Source organism: Triturus cristatus, chromosome 6 (genome assembly GCF_964204655.1).
Source record: "Triturus cristatus chromosome 6, aTriCri1.1, whole genome shotgun sequence".
Taxonomy (NCBI): domain Eukaryota; kingdom Metazoa; phylum Chordata; class Amphibia; order Caudata; family Salamandridae; genus Triturus; species Triturus cristatus.
In genome coordinates this window covers 435,586,704-435,608,865 of record NC_140589.1, presented here as the reverse complement: position 1 = coordinate 435,608,865, position 22,162 = coordinate 435,586,704, and the positions used below count along the sequence as shown (strand labels likewise).

Genomic DNA, 22,162 nt, shown 5'->3' with positions numbered 1-22,162 from the left:
CCCCCCCGTGTATGTACACCCTTGTACGTGTCGAACACCCCCGTGTATGTACACCCGTGAACGTTCGAGTCGTACCCCCACCCGTGTATGTACACCCTTGTACGTGTTGAACCCCCCGTGTATGTACACCCTTGTACGTGTCGAACCCCCCGTGTATGTACACCCTTGTACGTGTCGAACCCCCCCATGTAGGTACACCCTTGTACATGTCGAACCCCCGTGTATGTACACCCGTGTACGTTCGAGTCGTACCCCCACCCGTGTATGTACACCCTTGTACGTGTCGAACCCCCCGTGTATGTACACCCTTGTACGTGTCGAACCCCCTCGTGTATGTACACCCTTGTACGTGTCGAACCCCCCGTGTATGTACACCCATGTACGTTCGAGTCGTACCCCCACCCGTGTATGTACGGTGCGTACCCCCAGTGTGTAGCTGGGGGTACGCACGTACATACACGGGTGGGGATACGACTCGAACGTACACGGGTGTACATACACGGGGGGTTCGTCAATCTCAATTCAAACCCCCCGTGTATGTACACCCTTGTACGTGTCGAACCCCCGTGTATGTACACCCGTGTACGTGTCGAACCCCCATGTATGTACACCCTTGTACGTGTCGAACCCCCGTGTATGTACACCCATGTACGTTCGAGTCGTACCCCCACCCGTGTATGTACGGTGCGTACCCCCAGTGCGTAGCTGGGGGTATGCACGTACATACACGGGTGGGGGTACGACTCGAACGTACACGGGTGTACATACACGGGGGTTCGACATGTACAAGGGTGTACCTACATGGGGGGGTTCGACACGTACAAGGGTGTACATACACGGGGGGTTCGACACGTACAAGGGTGTACATACACGGGGGTTCAACACGTACAAGGGTGTACATACACGGGTGGGGGTACGACTCGAACGTACACGGGTGTACATACACGGGGGGTTCGACACGTACAAGGGTGTACATACACGGGGGGTTTGACACGTACACGGGTGTACATACACGGGGGTTCGATACGTACAAGGGTGTACATACACGGGGGGTTCGACACGTACACGGGTGTACATACACGGGGGGGTTCGACACGTACAAGGGTGTACATACACGGGGGTTCGACACGTACAAGGGTGTACATACACGGGTGGGGGTACGACTCGAACGTACATGGGTGTACATACACGGGAGGTTCGACACGTACAAGGGTGTACATACACGGGGGGGTCGACATGTACACGGGTGTACAGACACGGGGGTTCGACACGTACAAGGGTGTACATACACGGGGAGGTTCGACACGTACACGGGTGTACATACACGGGGGGGCTCGACACGTACAAGGGTGTACATACACGGGGGGTTCGACACGTACAAGGGTGTACATACATGGGTGGGGGTACGACTCGAACGTACACGGGTCTACATACACGGGGGGTTCGACACGTACACGGGTGTACATACATGGGGGGGTACGACTCGAATGTACGGGGGCTGGGGGGGTACGACTCGAACGTACGGGGGCTGGGGGGGGGTCAGCGCGTATGCGGGCACATGTCTCCATGGTTGCTATGGGAGTTCGGTGCGGATGGTGTTTTTTACATACGGTTGTAACATCGGACACACGGGATGGATCGTAATTCCTCGGTCGGACTTCACTTGTCACATTTGTACGGTAAATCGTCCATGGACGTGTCGGACACATTTTCCGACCCGAGGACGTGTCGGGAATACTTCCCAATGCGATTCGTATGGACTTTTTACCATGCGAATCGTAATTGGCAGTTTGTACGGCACTTGTGCGATTCGTACAGTAAAAAGACCAGATACGAGTCGTACGGGGAATTTTTTTACCGGATCGTGATCGGCACCATAATGTTTAATTTAAGGATCTATGACTCTTCCTGTGCGTGTCTCATCTGCTGACGGAAGGGTGTAAATAACAGGGGTTGACAAAGTTGTACCCACATAAGTGGTACTCGTTGTATCGTCCCAGAGAGTGAAATAATGGATTGACTGTGCCGTGCATTAAACTCGTGGCCGACAGTATTTTGTTTGGGAGTTGCATAGAACAACTTTCTTGACCACCATTCTGGAAATATGGCCCTCATTCTAAAGTTAAGCAAATTGCAACCCTCGTGTTACATTGAGTTGTGCAGCAGTCTCTACTTCTGTTTACCTTTATTTTTTTTTATAAATTACACCCGAGATGTAATTGCTTAAATTATGCTAATAACTTCTTTGGGACCGTTTTTATGCCCCTGCTCCTTACTTGTTGTGCCTGACCTCAGCTTTAAAAGACCATTTACGTGTTAACGAGGCTTTGTTGTTTTTTCACCACTTCATCTCCACTCTGCCTATTGCTGGAAGCATTAGCCCCCCCCCTGACATTTTTAGTAGCTCCCACCCCGAAATTTGGCTCTAGTAGGCCTCTGACTCAGAGTGTCCCACAAAAGGGTGTAAAGGGAACGAAAAATATCCAGTGCAGATAAGAGCCAGTAATTATTTGAGAGACTCTACAGGAACTGGTCTTAGGAAGAAGGGTCAGAGTTTAAGTTAGTGTTTCACTCTGCTGGATATTTACTGCCTTCACATAAGGAAAGTAAAAAAAAACATTTGCAATGCAATAGGTCTCGCTTTTACACGAGTTTGAGCTATTGGTATTTTAAATGACAATGCATTTTTATTTATGTTTCTTGTTTTAATAAAAGGCATTGTCATTTACAATGCAAGAGTTTAAGCTATTGGCATTGTAAATGACAATGCCATTTATTTATCTGTTTTTAAAACCAACACATAGATAAAAGGTTTGTCATTTACAATGCCAATAGCTCAAACTTTTGCAAATACGAGACCTATTGCATTGCAAATGCTTTTTTAAAGTATTTGTAGTCCAAAATGAAGAGCCCATCTAAAAGCGTCTGCCCAGTTCTACTGTTCCAAAGTCGACCACTTAACGGCCAATCGTCCTCCAAAGCTGGAACACAGAACATGAGAGCCTGCTTGTAGAATGCACTTACATGTTACATGACACATAAGAATTCAGAATGAAGAATGCAGAATAATGAATGACCTCATAGTGAGGATATAACATTAACTCATTAGATTTCTGTGGGCATCATATGGAATGTGAGTTGTCCTTTGCAGAAAGAAGAACAGTTACTGAAGAGCTAATCTAACAGTGGCTTTGCAGTTACATGGTGGATGTATTAATGAGAACTGAACAAATTAACCTGAGTATGTGTTTTATTAACATTGGCGACGAGTTGAAGCATCCACGGATGAACCCTGTGTGCCAATGCTGACAAACCTGAAATCTGCACCAATAAGGAAAAGGATTGCAAAATATTGAAGAGGTGAGTGAGCTGCTATGACCGCTCTATAGATGGGATCCTTGCATATTAAACTGTCTGATGCCAAAATCCCTAGCATAGTGTTGCATATTTTAATGGGAGAGATTGTGCGTTGAGCCCCGATGTGCGAGCACAAACCTGAATGCCATTGCCTTTACATGGGATTCAAATGATGCCATTATGGTAACCCCTGGAATGGGCTCCCAGCATTCAGTAGCGCCTACTATTGTTCCGCGGATTGCCTGGATCCCCTGTGATGGATACAGCGGGCCTAGTGAGCAACGAAGAATCCATTATTGTACCCCATTGGCTTTCCTGTCCCACCAAAGGGAATAATGCACACAAGGACACCAGGAGTCAGGAGTAGCACGCCTTTATTCTTCCTCTCTCTATATCGAACTGCCGCCGCTGCCCCGCGACTCCTCCTCTTCCCCTCACTGCTATGCCTGACCTTGGGACAAGGGAAACCAGGCATAGCGACATGACGTCTCCCCCGTTTGTATTTTGAATGTTCAATGTCTCTCTCAGAGTTCTTCAATGAGTCAGATGGGTCTCCGAATGTCCCGTCGGGGTCGACTGGGTCGTGGTTGACTGTGAAGGTGTCCTCTTCTCAGATCACGGGTCTCCGCTACCCGTATGGGTTCTTCATGACTATTTTCTTCTTGACTTGACACGTCTGTGTCCCAGTCAGGTCTCTGAGCCTAGGTGTAGGCTGTCGGGTTGCATCTTTTGAAGTATGACACGTTTCTGGTCGTTCTCTTGTTTCCAGACTAAGCTGTAATCATAGTTCCTTTTTTTCTTGTTACTTGTAGTGGGTGATCGTGGTAACGGCTATCTGTTTTGGATTTCCTTTCTTGTCTCACCAGTACCCAGTCTCCTTCTTGGATGTCAGATGTCTTGGCATGTCGGCGGGGGTCTGCATATTCCTTCATTTTCACCTTCTTAGTCCGATCTACTTCGGGCAGGGTCTCGTGGTCTGAAGTTGTGATTCTGGCTTGTGTGACGGTGTCAGTGGTTGGTACCCGGGTGCGAGGAGTCCGGCCAAGCATCAGACTGGCAGGGCATTGGTTCATGGTACTGTGTGGCGTGGTCCTGTATGCTCACAGTACTTCATTTAGTGCTGGTTGAATATCACGGTGAGTTAGCTCAGCTTGTTGGACTATCTTTTTGATAGTGGCCATAAATCGCTCCACCAGCCCATTGGCCTGAGGCCACAGGGGAGTGATTTTCCGATGTTTGAAGTTTAGGTGTCTCGCGAATTCTGCGAATTCTTGTCCATTAAAAGGTGGTCCATTGTCAGACTTCACCACCGTGGGGATTCCCCATGCGGCAAACGCTTCATCGATCACCGGTATGACAGTGGTCGCTTTGGTGGAGGAAATCTGGTGAGCGATAGGGAATCGGGAATATTAGTCCATAATGACGAGGATGTATTTTCCCAACTTCAGCGGGCCAAAGAAGTCAATGGCTACATGTTGCCAGACACTATCTGGTAAGTTTGTCATCTGCAGAGGAGTGTGTGGTTCTTCTCGTCCTACCAGTTGGCAGTGTGGGCAGTCTTGGAGCGTAATCTCCACCATCTGATCAAGGGATGGGAACCAGACGCGCTTTTGCAGCGCTTTCTTCATGGCCACCACTCCTCGATGTCCTTCATGTGCTAAATTTACTATTCCCTGATGCAGCTGGCTGGGAATGACGATTGACGACCATTGTCACTGATGGAGAGTTCGTCTTTAACATGTTTGAATGCCATGAGTTCCTGTGTGTTGATGGTGTCATTTACCTTTGGTTCTTCTAAGTGCCGCCAGGAATCCCTGCGAACACGTTGCATGATATTTTGAATTGTGACATCGTTTGTAGATGCATCAATGATGGCTTCTAATGGAACAGCCGGTGGGCAGGCCCGATCAATGACAAAATGGAGGTATTCTTCAGCTACCGAGTGTCGCACTCGTGTCAGAGCTTGGGGGTGCCGTGAGATGTAGTCTGCCGGATTTTCCGCCTTCCCTGGTTTGTGAATATTGATGTATGTGTAATCTTGCAGGCGGATGCCCCATCGTTCTATTCGCAGAGGCAACTTTGCTCTGGGATTCCCAAAAATAGTTATCAGTGCTTGGTGGTCGGTGATGAGTGTGAAGTGCTTGCCATACACAAAGAGGTGGAAATGTTCACAAGCCCACACGACTGCCAGGCTTTCCTTTTCCGGGTGAGAGTATGCCTTTTCGGTGTCAGTAAGGCTGCGGCTGGCATATGCATCAATGTGACGTTGGTCGGCTTCATCATCATATTGCGCTAGAATCGCTCCTAACCCAACAGGGCTGGCATCTACAGCGATTTCTGTCTTTGGCTTGGGGTTGAAATATGCCAAGTTAATGGCTGAGCTCACTACTGCCTTGATTTTGGTAAAAGCTCGGTCACACGTGGCTGACAATTGAAAGGTTTGTCCTTCTCGAGTTAGTTCCCTCAGGGGGTAACTGATGGTGGCGTAGTCTTTGATGTAACAGGCACAGTAACTGGCCATGCCCAGGAACGAGCGGATGTCGCTGACATCGTGCGGCTGCGGAGTGTCCGATAGCGCTGATACTTTTTCGAGGTCAGGTTTCATGCCCTCGGCGGGGCGACTTTGTACAAGGTGACCTTGCGAATCGTCCCGAGGTGCGACGGTCTGAACGTTGCCTCGGTTCCGTGTGAGATTGCACACGAAGAGCTTGTTCTTTTTTTTCGGTTTTGCTAGCCTCCATTTTCTTCTCATGTTCTTCCGCTTGATCGTTGTTGCAAGTGAGTTCTTCTATTTCGTCTAGAGTGTAATGCTTCTTCAGTAGTCGGCGGCATAGTGATTCCGATTGACATCCGTCAATGAGTCGTAGACGTAGTGCATCTTCTGTGGTGAAGTTGTCAAATTCACAGTCTCGAGCTAGACGTTTGATACGGGAAATTAAGTCGCCCATTGGGTCATCTCGCTCTTGGGACACAAGGTTGAACGTGTATCGCTCGTAATCTAGGTTCTGCTTGGGAAGGAACTTCTTGTTCAATGCTTCTTTCACATCCTCATATGACGCAGCGTTGGCTGGAGGTAGGTCTTTGATGATTTGTCCGATGTCTTTACCTACAAGTTTGTTTAGGGCTATAAGTTGTTGGTTTCAGTCACGGACTTGTGACCTCTTCATTATGTCCTCAAAATCCTTGAGCCAACTCTTCCACGCGGGACCCAAGCTGCTACCAGACGTCAGTGGTAGTGATTCAGGGGGTGCAGGTATGAGACTCCCATGGGTATCGGTCCAGGTGGCGGGGCACCATGTGCTGTACTAGACATGGCTTGCTGCGTTGAGTCAGTGTCTGACATGGTGGGGCGTAATGTGACTTTAGTGGGCTTCAGAGACGTTCATGGGGTTCAATATCCCTTTGGCAGGCTTCAGGGGTCTTTTTAGTGTACTTCCTGACCTTAAGAAGGCCGCCGCATCAGGACTAAGCTTGACTGGTGCAGGGTGCCTGACTTTAAAATGGCTGCCAACAAGGACTCATGCAAGCATGTTTCAGTTCCAAGCATCATTACTGGGCTTACCCCTACTTGCACACTGTCTCTGTTGATTCCAACTTGGAATTAGACCTCCTGGTGTGTTTCCTTAATTACAGGCTGCTGTTCACGCTTCCGCCGTTGCTTTTAGCGCTCCGCTGTGTTTCTTAATTACGGGCCGCTGTTTGCACTCCCGTGTTTCATTGATTGCGGGCCACTCCTCGTGCTTCCTCCGTTACTTTGAGCGCTCCGCTGCGTCTTAATTGCGGGCTTCTGTTCATGCCTCCTTCGTCACCCAGAGTGCTCCGCTCTCGTTAGCGACAGCACGGCTTCTTCCGATCATGCAGGATATTGAAGGGGGACTTCAATCACACCCTCGTCGCCAGTTTCCTGTCCCACCAAAGGGAATAATGCACACAAGGACATCAGGAGTCAGGAGTAGCACGTCTTTACTCATCCTCTCTCTATATCGAACTGCCGCCTCCACCCTGCGGCTCCTCCTCTTCCCCTCACTGCTATGCCTGACCTTGGGACAAGGGAAACCAGGCATAGCGACATGACATTGGCGTGTGAAGGGAGCGTGAACTCAGCCGCATGCGCAAGCTGCACTGGCTGTGGCATTGGATACGTGACCTTTCAAGTAGCAGTTTTTCCGGTGTGTTGAACAGCGTGTCCTGTATGATATGTATGAAAAGGAAAGGATTGGAACGCTGACTAGTGTTGAGTTTATGGCAAGGCTATCGATGTGCAAAGGCACATCAGGAAGTGACTGCTTGGAATTAAAAACGCGCTCTAGCATTTCCCTGTTCCTGGTATTATTGGACACGTATTTTGGCAGGGAACAAGTCATTTTGCACCGCATTGACCACTATATGCATTAAAAGGATTCTTAAATTGTGAAGGTCAGAATGGAGGGGTAAGCAACCACTACCTAACTAATTTAAGAACACAGAGCCACAATTTATCGTTAACAAATACAACAGGAGACTTGGGGCCAGATGTACGACCAAGAAAATGGCGCATCACAAATTGCGACTCTTTTGCGAGTTGCAATTTGCAAGGCACAAACTTCAATGTACAACAGTGTATTTCACACTGTTTGCGATTCCTAATGGGATTGCAAATTGCGAGTCTCATTAATATTAATGAGCCTCTTGCAATTTGCAAGCCCATTAGGAATGAGAGCCCTCCCAGGGATGGTGGCCTGCTGGGCTCAGCAGACCACCATGTCTGGGACTGCTTTTTAATAAAGCAGCTTTTTGTTTTTTAAATGCAGCCCATTTTGCTTAAAGGAAAACAGAATGCATTTAAAAAAGAAAAATGAAACTTTACAGTTTCATTTTTTAAGCGCAGGCAGTGGTCTCTGGGACCTCTGCCTGCTCTCAAATTGTTTCCAACATATTCACAAAGGGTAAGGGGTCCCCTGTGGACCCCTTCCCGTTTGCGAGTGGTTTACCACCTACTTGAAGTAGGTGGTAAACTGCGAGTGTTTTGCGGCTGCAAATGCGGTCGTAAAACACTAGTACATAGCATGTTGACTCGCTATTAGGAAGGGACGCTTCTTCCTAATAGCGAGAGTCGCAAATGCTATTTTGCGAGTCAGGGACACGCAAAATAGCATTTGTACATGCTATTACCCTTTTTTGCGGCAGCAGACGGGAGGTTCTCCCGTTTGCGGCCACAAAAAGGGTCGTACATCTGGCCCTCGGTGATTATTATTTGTATTCCTTATGTTAGTCTGTTTTGGAGACATATGATTTCAACAAGTTGTTTTAGATTTGTATAATATTTAATTATTATGGGCAAGTGTATTTGATTCAGCATCAATTCTTCCTGAAATATGGCAGTAGGAAGTATGTTTCCACCTCTGCAGTTCCTCCCAGAAGCCGGTGACCCAGTTTTGCCATAGAAGACAAAGGAAAAACTGTTTGACGCCTACTTAATTGCTATTGGGGTTGAAATATTTTCACTAGCAAGGAAACAGGGCTTTGCTACACAATTTAGGAATTGAGGGCCATTGTGTGTCTGCCAAACCGCAGCCGGTGAGGTCACAGGAGCCGCGGAGGAGCGGGCTGGGCCAGACCTCAAACTGCACCGGTGCACTGCCCGCACTGCCGCATCACACACTCATTACTGCTGCACTGCTGCAGGGGCAGGTGAAATGAGAGATGGCAAAAGATGGCCGCGATACAGGAGGTGAGGTCTGAGCATACAAAGGAGGGGGTGTTTTAAGCCAGCGCACTGCCCACGCCAGCCCCAGCCCCACACATTGCCACCAGCCTGCACTGAATTTGAAAGAGCACCAGCAAGATGGGCAGAGGAGACTTTGCTGCCAGAGAGTGTAGGATTCCACCATTTGTTCGGAGGGAGGAGCGAGCTCAACGCTCGTTGTACGAGAAGGTCCTTTGGGGCCCAGAGGGTCCGAAAAGTGCTGAATGAGCACATTGTTCCTGTCCATCATTTTAAATCCCTCTCCGTTCTGCTCTCGGCTAAAAATGCAAAAAAATGCAGTCGATGCTGGAAATAGCCAAGGACTAGAGGAGTGACCCCTAGAAGTCTGGAGTGTTTTTTTGTGGCTCTGAGTGCAAACAGCCTTACCTAAAGTCAACCCATCTCCCTGGTGGTGCGGAAGCGGGCAGCATTAGGTTGGTGTGGCTTGCACCTCTTGGAGGGGCTTGCTCCTTGGGACATATATATATATATATATATTATTTTTTTGCCCCCAACCACCTTGTCTGGTAAGCCTCTGCTTTTTGAGGAGGTACAATTGAAAATTGACATCAAATTGATTGCCTGAGTAGGAAAGCATTGCAGAGTAAAGGGGGGAGAGCACCAGTGGCACCAGTGACATCGGTGGACTTGTAATAAGGTTGCTACTCTTGGTGAATCCATAAAAGTTTTTAAGATGCCCTCTAGGTGCTTACATTCTGGTCGCTGAATAGGTCCCTCAGGGTCTATAACGGGGTCACCAGGGTCTGCCCCAGGTTTAGCTAGACTTACAAGCAACTATTCCAGCCCACCTAAATTGCAAAAGAACATCAGGCGTAAGAAGCCCGAGCTCACTTGTCCTATCTAAAATCCCATCCCTCTGTGTTGTCTATGTTCTCGTAGGGTCTGAGAGGCACAGAGCTAAAAAATCATGAACAAGGAATGGCTCCAGGTGCAGTTAATGTGGATGAGGTGGGCATATGTACTGTTCTCTCCGCATCACCTCAAGTTCACTAAACAGAACTTAGGGGGACCAACCCTTCCAACTCAGCTCAATGATGAATGTTCTTTAACTATAGCGGTCGAAGAAATGGAAATGGACATGGATATGGAGGATGTCAAGCTTAAATCTGAAACAAATGATGTTGGTGCTAAGTTGTTGTCTGAACCTGTGGACACGCTGTAGCTCATGATCGCAGCTGTTATAACTAGCCCCTTGAATGTTATCGAGCCATCATAAGGTCCCTCTCGTTTTAAAGTGACCCCACAAGTGTTTCAGATTGATGATTGCAGTTGTGATCCTGGGGATTTAGAGGGCTACAAACTGGCAGATATTGCCATACACATGGAAAAAAATCAAGTAATGGAGGCTATATTAAAAACGCTGGGTGCCCAGGAATCATCTTTAAAACTGTCATCGGACTATCCTGTTGGGCGCCCTCGTATGCCAGCTTTGTACAGTAGCAATCCTTCTAGTGTTTCTCTTTCAATATCATTGGGACTATTGAAATTAAAGGTGTCCCCAAATAGAGGGGTGTAAGGTATTTGGCAATTATCGAATGAGGGTGTCAACGGAAATTGTGGAGGGAGGGCTAATTTTGACATACTTTATGCATTAGAGAGGATTCTTTCATCAATTTTAACTTTGCTTGAGAAATCTACAGCTAACTCTCATCACGTGCTGGCTGTATTATCCCCCATTTTAATGGGGGTGCAGCAGCTCAATTCTGCCAGTTCTTGTCTAGGCAAGGCAGAAAAGGGTAATGATGTGAAATCTCAGGCAAGTCAGAATAAAATAGGGGATGGAAATGGGAATCCAGGTGGGGGCCTGGGAAGACCTTTGGGCCTCTTCAACTGTGCTACCCAGAGATAGCCCAATGTTAGATAATATGTCTTGTATTACCTCCAAAAATCAAGTGGCGGGGGATCATCCGCACACTGTTTTAGGGGAAAATACAAAAGCATCAGCACTTAAGGATCCTCTGCCGGTTTATTCTATTTTTATAAAGGGAACATTAGTAGGTCTTTGGATATAGCTTCATCAATTGACCCTCTCTTTGTTAAACAGTCCAGGGTTAAATTAGATGCTGCTCTCCCGTGGAGGGTGGCCCTCGGGTAGAAAGTCATGGGTTTAAAGTACAGAAGGAGAAGAAGAATTGGACTTGTTTAACAAAATGTAAGCCCCAAAACTTGAGGTTTCCTACAATATCTGAAGAACCTGACATTTTCTCTTTGCCACAAAATGAGTAATGAGCCCAAATCCGCTGGGTCCCATGTCGGCCAGAAGGTAGGACGCTAAATCCTCTCTCTCCCCCTACCATGATAGATGAACCTGCATGGGGGATTAGAGCAAGAGGAAGGGCACGAGGATATGGTAATAACTGGATTTTATGGGGGAGGGTTGTGCACCAAATGAGAGAATCATAAAACAAGGATAGACCTGGTTTAAGAGCTCCATAAATCAAGAATAGACCTGGATCCAGAGAGTATAGTAATAAAGGTAAATGATGTTCCATCAGAGGTAGGGCAGTTTGTGAATAATTTTTCCCCAAACATTTCTGGCAGGGATACTCTCCCTGTACGGATAGATCATAATCAAGGGACGTTTTTCGTAAGAGGGCCTGACTTTACTTCTCCTATAGGACAAATGCCAGAGTCAGGGCTGATCCAAGGCAGAGTGATAAGGTATGTGTAGGACATGATTCAAGACAAGTTCCTAATACACTGATTTTTGCTTCACTGATTGATAGAGAATTGGACCCACTTAATAGAAGTTTCCTTTTGCAGTTACTATCCGAAATTGTGGACCTGAGACTGGTAATAAGTAAAGATATTGAGCAGGTATTCTTAGACCCTAGAAGTGGACTTACGAATTCCAGAGTAACTTTTAGCTCAGGGACAAGTGCAATGTTAGTTTTGGCCAGTGTCGATCAGTTTAGGAAACATGGAATTGATGTTCTCCCATTTGAGGAGCCAGTTTTTGCTCCACTTGAATCCCATTGGAAAGATTGCCAGGACTTAGGTAGAGTGTTATCCAATATTAGGGGCACTGTAAATCAGAAAGACTTGAAAATCTTGGTGGGTAGATCTTCTGGAAAAAAAGTGATTAATATTGCGGGACCAGAAGCCCAAAGAGTAACGAAACCCAGGGGGGTGGAGGAGGTGGTCCAGTGGAGTTGGGCAGCTGGTTCACTGACTGCTTCGAAAGAAAATATAAAACTCCCTATGCTGCGGAGATAGTCCTCGGGGGAAGAATTTTGTCTTGGAACCTGGCTGGTGAAGGATAGCCCAGCTCTAAGTTAAATTCCCTAATGACACATGATCCAAATATAATCTGCCTTCAGGAAACATGGAGCTGTGCAGATTTTAATTTTGAGATTTTCTTTGTTTTCTGGCATGCAGGTGGAGCCCTAGCTAGCTTACTTAATTCCAGTATAAAATGGAATCCTCTGTTTTTTCTCCATCCTTCAAATTTTTGCATGGGCATGAAACTTATGCTGGGTAATGGGATACGAGGTCAGCACCCAACCCTTTTATTGGTAAATGTATAATCTCCTCCTGGCAGGGCTTCTGACTCTCTGGGTGAATCTATTTTTTCTTTTGTGCATAAAATTAGTATCTCAGAAGAGTGCACATCGATATTGGTTGTGGGAGATTTTAATGCCAACATTTCAAGCTGTTCTTCCATGGTCTTTTGTAACCAGGAGCTGGAGGATGTATGGATCATCCCTGAATTATTGTTGCCCGGCCATATTAGATAAGATTGGCGGGCACGAATGATCTTGTTATTTTAAATGGGAGATTCCCAGAGGACTCCCCAACCTCTCTTACTTTCCATACGTCTCGGGGCAGTCACTTATTGACTATATATATGGTGGTATCCTACCAGCTCTTTGGTGCATGTCGACAATTCAAGGTACTGAGAACAAACTTGAGTGACCACAGTATTTTATCAGTGGATGTCAACCTGGAACTCAAGTCACTGGAGCCCTGGAATCCCAGAGATGATAGCATTATGTATAATAAAACAAATGGGTGCACTTTTTGGTCCAATAAAAACCTTACATGATTAGGGAGGCTTATCAAAATTGCGAGCTCTGGTCCTATAAAGGAAAGTCCTATCACCTGGTTTGAGAAGAATCTGGCCTTATTTAGATCACGTGGAAGGAAAAAGTGCGTCGGTGGCATGAACCAACCAGTGGTTATATCGGGACAGGTAAAAAAGTTAAACTGGGAGATAAAAGCTATAGTAAGAGAACAATTTAAGCAATCTTCTTTGACCAGACAAAGGGAAATCAAGCAGGTAAGAAAAAGAATGCAGGCATCCGAACATAGAGGGGTGGAGGATTCAAACTGGATTAAACAAAGAGAGGTTACACAGTCCAGTGACTTAAGTAAATATTGGGCTTTAATAGCTAAATATTGTGATAGTAGAATTAAGGCAAAAGCCATCTTAATATCAGATGCAGAGTGGACCCAATATATTTCCCAGTTATATGCACTAAATCGGACTCCCGGGTCCAATTTGGAGGTAATCATGGAATTTCCCTTGGGGAATGAATACGGCCCATCCTTCCTGTAAGGAAACAGAGTGCTTCATTAAAGGGGCAAGGTACTCAGGTGCGATGGGCCCAGACGAGCTCCCAATAGCTATAATAAACAAGATTATTCTGCATGGGCTCAATTCCTTTGTCCGGTATTCTCCTATTGCTACGTATATGGGATTATTCTGTCCTCCTGGAGAGGAAGTATTGTGGTTCCATTATATAAAAAGGGTCCAATAATGTCCCCTGCCAACTTTAAGCAGATCGCATTGCTGGATGAGACCGGAAAACTGTTTGCTAAGAGTATACTCCTCCATCTCCAGGATTGTGCTATTGGAAATAACCTCGTCCCCGCAGAGCAAGCAGGGTTATGTAAGCATAGCGGCACATTAGATAATATTACTGCCCTGCAAACGTTGATCGAAAAATATCCAGTGGATATTTTTATGTAAATGTAATGTTAAATATTTTTATGATATGCAAATTAATATTGTAAATATTGTCAGTGTATTTTGTTACACTAATTTTTTAATTTTGTATAAATATTATTAAACAGAATATATATAAATATTATTAAAATTAATGCAAATTATTTTAATGTAATTAAAAAACTATTTTAAAAATTACAAATATGTAAAGATTACATCTAATAAAGTAAAAAAAAACTATAAAGCAATTTTATTAGTTTGGGTAAACATTATCAAAATTATAATAGTGTTACGTTTTTTATGTCCCAAATTTGAATTTCGTTAAAATTAAATTAAAAATATTTTTTTCAAATGTGTAAGTAAATTATGTATTATTCATGATGAATCATTTTATATTTTGTTGCATATTTATGTTATTGGTTTATGAATGAAAAAATTGGTACCAAAAATTAAGTTATCACGTTTTAATATGTTTGATATTTGAATGCATTTTGTATTTTAGTTAATATATTTTGTAAAATCTGTTAATTTTAATTTCTTTTTGAAAAACATAATTATTTTTAAAGTTGGTCTTAACTGTTTTTCTATTTTATGATTTCTTATTTTGGACTGTTATTTTTTTTATTATGTGGTTTAAAGTTTAGGAATTGTAGTATAGCTATTAATAGTGATACAAATATTATTTTATATGTTGATGATTATTTACAAATATATAAGTTTGTAGTTTTGGTTGGTGTGTTTTTAAGTAAATTGTAGTTTATTTTATGGATCAAAAATCTGAGTATGGACTGTGTATATACATTTTTTTGTGTAGCACCTTGATTAAAATGTTTTAGTCTATAGTGGGAATAGAAGTTTCACCGCTTTAGTGTCCAACACCTTCCCCCAATTGGTTTATCTTTGACTGGGAATAGTAGATATCATCTCTTTATCACCTGAGAGCCGTGTCCACGTTGTCTAATCCACTGCTGCGCTGGTGATCTACTGGCTGCCGTCTCACTAATTATGTTGTCTACCCAGCGAGACCGTGGCGGTAAGCAATGTCGCCGGTGTGTCCACCGGTGCCGCCAGGTCCGTGATCACACTATAAAACACACCTCATCCCTGAACGGCATCCTTTGCTTCTCAACTGCAGCACAGCAAGACAGGCACCAATATTTTATGCATTTTTAGATAAGGCACCCATTTTTTCACCTTCCCATTTAGCACTCTCCACCACCTGTAATTTCTGTTTTGCACCATTTTACCATTACCACTTGTTTGTTTTTCATCCATATACTCACTCACATTTCATTTTTTCACCAAACTAAGGGCCGGATTAAGAGTTTGGTGCAGCACCACTGCCTCAACTCCAACCTCCACTGCGCCAAACCCGCTCATGCACCGCAGCCATATTACGAGTTGTAAAAGAGCAACTTGTAATACGGTCAGCAGTCCTTTGGCCTTTTCCATGGTGATGCCTTGAAAACAGGCACTGCAATTGTAAGGGCTATAAAGTTCCAGCACAACATGGATGGTGACGTCTATGCTGTGCTGGAACGGGGAGAAATACAGACGGGGGGCACATGTTGTGCCTCCCAGATGTATCTCAATGGCAGTGGGCATGGAGGCCTTGTATGGCCCCCTTCGTTCCTGCACCACCAGCCATTACATGGCAAGGCTCTTCCATGAAAAGGCTGGTAATCCAGATGCTCCAAAAATACCGAGTGGGGCTGTCCACCGCCTACACGATTTTCAAAGTCGTAATCAGCAAAACAGTGGACCGCCACTCCTGCACCACCGCGAGTCTGCCGCACGCAGACTGCCGGACTCGTAATCAGGCCCCAATCTTCATTGAGCAAGAGTTTTTGGAGCCAGTAGACTCCTTTCAATAGGAAAACGAAATCTGGGATAAGATAGTCAACAGAGTGAATGCTGTCGGTACCACCCTGCACACACAGGTCAACATTAGGAAGAGGTGGAATGACCTCAGGCTGAGGGTACGTATCAAGTACCACAGCCACTATCTGGAGGTTCAGAGGCCTGCTAGTGGCCCTCCTAGCGCACCATTACAACTCTTACCCTCGGTGGAGAAGGTCTTGGCCATCCTGCATACTGAGGGCTTGACAGGAACAGGGGGAATGAACTCTGGTATAATACACTTCAATAACTGCCACAATACCACAATGTCCTGTTTGCTCTAAACTCTGCTTTTGCCATTGTTTTCTCTATCTACTTTCCTAACATGCAATACTCAAAGTAGCTGAGATGTCAGTTTGTCTGTGTCAATGTGTATTGCTGCATATAAGACCACATGTATCCAACTCCATGACATGCCACATGCTGCAATGCTGTCTGTAAGTGCATTACCATCAAAATATCAATTCAGGACCCATGATATGTGTTAAAATGTAAATGTATGGTCCATTCAAAATGCATGTTGCCAAAAGCTATGGCACACTAACTATTTGTCAAGTTTAGCTAAAGTGAGATTGAACTTTGCAACTACCATGAGGCCTGGTGACTCCAACTCTAACCAAGATGCTACAATCCTTTTGCTACTTCTCACTTGTTTGCCATGTTACTACTGATGTTCACTTAGCATGCAGCTTACCAGTTGTCAAGTGTTGCTAAAGTGACATTGAACTGACTACAACTACAATGAGGACCTTTGACTTCAACTCTAACCAAGATGCTACAATCATTTTGCCCCTTCTCACTTGTCTGCCATTTTACTACTGATCTACACTAGTCAGGCAGCTTACCATTTGTCAAGTGTTGCTAACTTGACATTGAACTGACTACAACTACAATGAGCCCTTTACCTGCAGACCAACCAGGATGATCTTTGCATGTAAATACTCAGTGAGTAAGTGACCATGGAGTCGTGTACGTACTAACTTTTTCTCTAATCTTTCAATTTTACTGATCTTGTAATTCAGTGTTAAGTCAAAGTTGGCAGTTGCGGTGTTCACAAAACTAGAGCAAACATGCCCTTCGATCAATTTATTGATGTAATCTTCACTGTACACCAAGGTGCCAGTAAAGAACAAACCTGCAATATTTATAGATAATCCCAAATTCCAGGAGAACCTTGGCTTTGTGGCCAACAACTGCTCCAGACACTGGATGGTCCCAGGCATTGAGACAGCCCTCAAAGAGGTCCACATACTCTTAAAGGAGATAGATGATTTGAAAAAGGAAATCACAAATGAAAAGGCCTTAGTAAATGCAAAAGAGGCTTTGCAACATCTTGAGAAGACAATCATGGATTTTGAGATTACAACACAAAACAACACAAAAAAATAAACTTGTTAGTCTAACGAGAGATATCAAGTTTTACGATAAAAAAACTACTTACCCATACTTACACGAAGGGTACTACAAACAAGACACCCAAGGCAGATACACACCCAAATGTAGATGGGGGGTTACAGGAGATGCACAAACTTTTCTGATTCCCTCTTTGGAAGTGAATCTGATAGCGATACGGAGAGACCAGGCACAAGCTCAGGGAACTTTGAACAGAACAATAGCTATCAGGGACTCCAGCACGGACCCTTTTTAGGGGCCGGACAATGAACCCCACACACAGGCAGGGGCCAACCTAGGACCAATGGCAGGGGAGGGGACCAAGGATGGGGGAAGCCCAGAAACAGAGGGAAGAAACAGGTACGATTTCCCAAGGAGACTCATGGAGAGATTCAGACACAGCGACAACATTTCAGATGGCAGACCATCTTCCCAACAGTAACCTTGCATTGAACAATGATCCCAAAAATTACCGATTGAATCCTATTGTGAAGCTTTCAGATTATACTTTGACACCGGATGAGGAACGCATACTAAGTAAAGGCCTTTCTTTTCTACCTACTGCGCTACCTGGTGCGTTTAGCCTTAAGATCGAATTACATCAATTCTTTCCAAAAGCACGCTTGAGACATTATTTCAATAAAATCCCAACAAGACCCCAATTTTCCAATACAGGACTGAGACCACCTTCATCTTTCACGCCTCCAACCCATCTAATGTCACATAAAATACTTGCCTTTGAACAAGTAGTGTAAAGATACATGATTAACCTGGTCTCCAAAAAGTTGTCACAATTGCTCTTTTATTTTACAGTTGTCACTAATGGACAATTGCTAGTTATCTAGCTGAATCCTCAAGGGAACGCCCACATGCTGATGTAGGTTTCTCTCATGTTTGGAATTAACCCACATGTTAGGTTGCCAACCACGTGTTTGATATTTAATTTTTGATGGCTGTCTTGAACCACTTACACTTCTCTTTAAATCACAGATTGAGACGTGGAACACTTTATTAGTCATATTTCTGATCAAGAGGGAAGGGTGTACAGTGAGGGAACACCTTCCCCAACACACAGTGCGGCTTCACAGCTGTGAGGTCAGTACTTCTCTGTACTAATGGCAATGCAAATGTTTGTAATGGGACCCACTTTTGAATTAAGTGAGTCTTTTCTTAGGTTGCTCTATGTAAACCACCGCACTGTCTGCTGTCCTCATGAAGATCCGCATGCAAGGGCTTAATTTACCTCATGCAACAGTCAGGTCGAAAGTTCGACAACTTTGACCATCCAACCCTGGATTGACCATATATATATATAAATACCTTTGAAGGGTGTGGTTTTGAATCACCACCCATTTTTGAACAAGGAGAAAAATATTAGTGTATAAATCTCTCAGATAGACTTCTCAGCCTTGGCTAACTCTAGTTTCTCATAGCCATGGATGTTGAACTATGATTACTGTGTGAACAGTTATTAATTCCTTTTACTTTCTATTCTGATCACTGCGCACATGAGCACTTCTACTTGGATCAATCATTATAGAATGAATTCTAGGAGTATTGTATATACCATGAATGATTTTGATATATAGAATTTGGTTTGATTATTCGATGCAGTATTAAGTGTGATTTATTTTTAGTCTTGATTTTTGTTTGCCTACAATGCAAATTAAATATTGCATTTCTCTTGAATTACATGCCAATAGGACCACATTGTTTTACGTACCATGTGCTACCCAGGTCCAAAGGCCTTCTTGGGTTACCCCAGTAATTTGTAGCAATATCTAAAACATAAGTATTTCTTTGGGCTGTACAACATGACGCTGAGTCCTCTTTACGCACTTAGCATTTTTAAAATGTATGTGCTTGAGGGCATTCCCTGTTAGGGAAGTGCGTCATCTGGAATCCTTACTTCCAATCTCACATACCAGCAAACTTGAACCTGAATTCCTTTCTCCAGCTGTACTCTTGTTTACAAACACCCATGGCAATACCTCAAAACTTAGGAATTCATTACGATGTCGGTCGGAAAGTTTCCGACCAATAGTCGGATTCCCCTAGACCGTGTTGGAACCTATCCACCCAACTCAGTCAGAAACAATTCCGACCGACCGATTACGATGCTCGTGGTCGGAAGGGGAACCATTCAGTCATTCCGAATCAGTTCCGGCCAGCATTCGGATAATCCAAGTCACTTGGACCCAATTTGTACAGCTCAATGGACAGCGTTTCTGACCGACCGAATACGATGTCAGATTCTGACAGCCTTCTCGAGTCGGACACAAAAAGGCTGTTGGAAACTGACTTTGGGGGATCCTAGCAGGCCCCCCTTCACCCTGAGGTCTCTGGTTGGGGTCCCTGGGGGTACCCAGGGAACCCCCTTGTAAACCATGGATAGTGTGGCAGGCACCATGGGGTGCCCGCAACAGGGTGCAAGGTTTTCCGCAGACACCCATGTTCCCTATTGGAGCCTGTATTGTTGGTCAGAACACAGGCTCCCATTGAAGTCAATGGGGATCCTTCCGAAAGCTATTCAGAAGCATTGTAATCGGTTGAACGGAACGGCCAACCGCAAGTCGGTCGGTCCCGATTCTGAGTCGGTGTTCGAAGGAGGAAACTCCGACCGACATTGTAATGAGGCCCTTAATGTTTACTAGGACCAAAGATTTTTGGCCATTCTGGCAAGACATCCAGTTTCATTGGCAATTTTCCTGTAACGATCAAGGAGATCAAAAGCTACTGATTTTGGTTCCTTTTAGCATGTGAAGATCCCTTTCTGGTTCTCAACCACACAAGTAGTATGTGGAATCATCATGAAATCTGGAAAGTTTCAGATGAGTTATCCAGTCACATACAGTTTTCCTTTTCTTGTCAAATAAGGAATGATAATACTTAAATTCAATCTTCTATTGATCCTCAGTGAACATTAGGGGAGGTCCGCTCTGGTACCCTGGGATTATGTATGCTCCATATTCACTCTGGATTATTGGTTTCTGGTATTTGTTGTACCAGTTCTTCAGTTGAATGGCTTCCAGGTTGCCAGGGTCGTCATACCAAGAGAATTAACTATTCAAGCACACCATGTCCACATAGAGAGCACCTTTATCACATACGTAATTTGAGGGAGTCACATAGGTTACTGGTCTGGTGGGATCAATGGTCTTTGTATAAGCGATCACAGTTTTAAAATAGTACTCAGTTTACAGAAGTTCAGAAGCTGACTCATTGGCTGCAGACCACTTCACAACTGAAGGCCTGTTTGTGTCTCTGTGGACAAGTTCTTCCATCACAAGTTGATGGTGAGAAAGGGATTTGTTTACCAAACTTTCAGGTTCTTTTATACCCAGTTTGAGGCATTCATCAATTGCGACAATGCCTTATTTGTCACACGGGTCCATAATCTCCTCCGCATATAGATAGGGACTCATAGGGAAAAAATTGGCACCAAGCCACCTCAGCAAGTTGAAGTCCTTCATGATAAAGGCCAGTCCAAGCCCTTGTCACGGATGTCTGCATCTTCGTGTTTTTTGACACCGTAGAAATAAAACTGTTTTCCGTTGATGAGGAACTGGTTCCCAGAGCCCTTTAATGTGGGGATCCCCACTGGAAACACAATCACATCCTCATAAAATTTGCTGCTTACTTGGGCTGTTGCTGTAACCTCTAATGAGTAAATGTAGCCAGGGTTTTCATGCATTAAATACGGCGACCAAAGTTTGTGGTTTACCACCTTCAGCTGCTCGGCAAAGGTTGATCCCGTTGCAACAATTTTTCCTTCTCTGTTATACAGCTTCAAAAGTAAAGAATAGTCTTCTACATCAATATTTGATAATATACAGTACCAACATCATCAATGAAATCTCCCTCAATGCTGATGTCATCTATATAAACAGACAGGGTTGTATATAGAATAAAAGGCTTGATGAATGCCAGTGTAGTTAAAAAAGTCGTAATGGATATTTTGAATAAAATAGCCATTTGGGTACCTTGTGAAGTCTGTCATCATTGAATTGATCCTGGTGGCTGACACTTTAATGTCAGGGTGTTGTTCACTGCAATCGCGATGTGGTACAGTTCCCCGACAATCTCTGCTTTAAATGGAAGGTGGGCTCCTTCATGTCTGGTGACCTTGTTTCTGTAGACCCACACTACTGCATAATAGTGAAGAGTGCCAATACTGAGAACCACTCATTTAGCAGCATTTTCTAGTGAGCGACTGTGTAGCCACACCTCCATCTCATATTACACCCAGTCAATTACATAATTCAAACTTGGATCCTTAGTGATGTTGTTGAAACTTGCGGGACTGACATGTCAAAAACAGGCCCAGTCTCTCGCAGGCAGCTCCTCAAAGTCCCGGTTTTGGCTCTAGGAATCATCAGCCCAAAAGCTCCAGACCCCTCCGAGCTCCTTCAGGTCCCGGCTCTTACTCTCCTGGGGGCTGTTTAGACCCCCGTGCAGGGCCCAGCTAGGGGCTCCAAGGCGGAAGTAGTCCACCACGGTGAGGTACAGCCAGGAGGCGCCCAGCATGATTTGCAGAAAGATGGTAACGGTAGCATGAAGGTTAGTGAACGGCGATAGCAGGGTGAGGGACAGCTACGAGATCTAGGGGTGAGTTTGTGAGGGGGTGTAACACAGAAAGTATATAGGGAGATGAAGCACAGTGTCCTGCTCTGGGTAGGGAAAGGACAAATGTGCCCACAGCAAAAAAGTCCATTGTTTCCTATTCAACCCAAGGGTGAAGAGGCACCCCAAAATCCCCTGAGACAGGACCACAAATTAGCATACTTACTTTTGTGGTGTCCCAGAAAGGGCAGCAGCAT

The 22,162-nt window shown here is 44.8% G+C and overlaps 1 pseudogene; it reads right to left on the bottom strand.

The window, feature by feature from the left end:
* Positions 1-19,992: 19,992 nt before the first annotated feature.
* Positions 19,993-21,869, bottom strand: LOC146817271 (beta-glucuronidase pseudogene; annotated as a pseudogene).
* Positions 21,870-22,162: the final 293 nt, after the last annotated feature.